The sequence below is a fragment of the Corvus brachyrhynchos genome, unplaced genomic scaffold (assembly GCF_000691975.1).
Source record: "Corvus brachyrhynchos isolate BGI_N302 unplaced genomic scaffold, ASM69197v1 scaffold1032, whole genome shotgun sequence".
NCBI classification, from domain to species: domain Eukaryota; kingdom Metazoa; phylum Chordata; class Aves; order Passeriformes; family Corvidae; genus Corvus; species Corvus brachyrhynchos.
In genome coordinates, this window is record NW_008236468.1 from 11,293 (window position 1) to 13,540 (window position 2,248).

Here is a 2,248-nt window from a genome sequence, read left to right on the forward strand (position 1 = left end):
GCCGCCAGAAGAAAAGCTGCTCCCAAACGCTGTCCTCAGCCTTCTCCAAGGGCACGTCCCACCCACGCCGCAGCTGCTCCCAAGCACTTCGCCATCCGGACCCGACAGCACCTAGAACGCTTCCTTTGGAAAAACAAACCATAAATCAATGAAAAGAGATTACAGACAAAAAGGGGAAACAAGGAAAAAGGTAAAAAATCTTCTCTCCGTCAGGGGCTTGAGGGAGGCCCAAGCCCGCCATGCGAGGGAAAAACCCACCCATGGGCCAGGGCAGCCCACGCTTTCTCCCTTCCCCCTGCACAGCCCCCAAAAGTCATGCTGAGCCCAAAGCCAACAAGGGCAGTGGAGCAGCCCAAGCCCCTCTTTGCCTGCAAGGCAAAGCAGCCCCTGCACAACTTCTGGAGTCCCACCTCTGCTCCCACCATGGGGCTTTGTTTGTGTCGGGCCGGCTGCCTCAGCCCCAGCCTGCGGCACGCTGGGTGCTGGGGGCTGTTGGCAGGGCCAGGAGCCAACTCCCATTTCAGAGCCACCCCAGCCCATCCTGCCAGCTGTGCTGAAAAGCAGCTTGGCAGCCGACTGAAGAATTGGTTGCATCCGCCCCAGCAAAGGGGGGAACCTTTGCTTCCCAGCCAGGTTGTGCAATGCCCAAATCTGGGAGCATCCCCCTGCGTGTGGACTCATCTGCAAATTCGCTGTGGAGCCTGGCTTTGAGGAAGGTGCCCAAATAGAAGCCCATCATCTTCAGCTGCTGCTGGCCAGGTGGAGGAAGCGTTGTCATCCTTGATGTTGTCCTCCATGTCTCCAGCAGCAGCAGCCCCAGCTGGCACAGCTTCTCCAGGGGCTCCTTCTTCCTTGGGGCTGGAGCAGGCTGTCAGTGCTCTGCCCAGGGCCCCGGCTGTCAGTGAAGCAGGACAAGCAAAAGCAGCTGGCATGGGGGCCACCAGTGCTGGGAAGAGCAGCTCAGCTCCAGCAGCAGGGCTGCGGGTGCCCGTCTCAGGAGCCCTGCGCAGTGGTACAGGCAGGGCAAACAAGCCTGCGGTCCTTTGCTTCTTCTTACCAAGGCACGTGTGCAGCTGGAAGTTACCGGCTCCCTGGATCAAAGCGTGCATGTGGCTCTCTCCCTTCTCCTATGGCATGTGAATATCCTGCATCCAAGGATCACAGGACAGGTCTTCTAATGAGGGCCTTTCCAAGGAGTGCAGGGATAAACACCCCCTTATCAGATCCTGGCACTCTGCGCAGAGAAAGCAGAAAGCACCAGTCAGTTGCAGAAGGCTCCTGTCCGCTTTGCCCCACTCTTGCCATGCCCAGGCCATGCTGCGTATGCTCAGAGCTGCGCCTGAACTTTGCCATCAATTCTTTCTTTTGGAGGAGAGCAGGAGAGCAGGACATTGCCACCTCCTCAGCAGCTGCCAGTGTGGGATGCTCCTGAGCCCGCTGGTGGCTCCCAGCACTGCTATTCCCCCCCGTGCTGCAGAGACGAGGATCCACCTAAAAGGAACCAGACCAGGAGCCCACACTTTCATTGCCTGCCAGAAATGGGTCTCATTTTGCTGTGCATTCCTTTCCTAGCAGGTGTTATCTATTAAAAACAAGAGAAAAAAGAAAAGAACCAGAAGAAGTATGAGAGAGAAAAACAAAACCCAAATGTGGAGTGAAAAGTCTTCTGCAACTTTGGATTCAGAGGGAATTGATATTTTTTAGAAGAGAACTCAGTTATTTACCTTTGTTTTTGTTTCATTCAGTACTTACATTGTTTTCACTCCTTCCTTCCTTCCTTCCTTCCTTCCTTCCTTCCTTCCTTCCTTCCTGTACAAACTGGGGGTTGGAAAAGAAGCCGCTGGTGTTGCAAGAGGGCAGCGGAAGCCCTGGCAAGGCCCGAGCATTCCATGCAAAGGAAAAACCCACTCCGTGCTGGGGAAAAACCATGCCTTCGTCCTCCCTGCCTGCATTGCCCCAGAAAACGTTCTTAAGCCAAGGCAAACAAGGTGAGTGGAGCAGTCCAAGCCCTTTCTTGCCTGCACACCAAACCAGCTGCCACACAGGTTCTGGCCCCCCCTCTCTGCTATGCCCACCCCGGGTTTTTTTGTCATGCTGCCTGCCACAGCGCCAGTCCTGGGCAGAGGGGCTGGCAAAGGCTGCCAGCAGGGCTGGAAGATGGCCCCTCAGCCAGCGCCGCTCAAAAGCAGCTCAGCTGAAGACTCCGGCTGCCATGACTGGCAGCAAAAAGGGAAAACCCCCCCGCCAC

General features: G+C 56.1%; 1 long non-coding RNA gene across 2 annotated transcripts in view; it reads right to left on the minus strand.

Moving 5' to 3' along the window:
* Positions 1-6: 6 nt before the first annotated feature.
* Positions 7-2,248, minus strand: part of LOC108444629 — a 19,183-nt gene continuing 16,941 nt past the window's right edge. The window contains exons 2-3 of one of the 2 annotated variants that reach the window (XR_001859266.1): positions 1,085-1,234; positions 7-858 (exon numbers count right to left, since the gene is read on the minus strand). This is a non-coding gene — a long non-coding RNA (uncharacterized LOC108444629). Of the gene's footprint in view, positions 896-1,084; positions 1,235-2,248 lie in introns of both variants that reach the window. The other variant, XR_001859265.1, reaches the window with a different exon arrangement.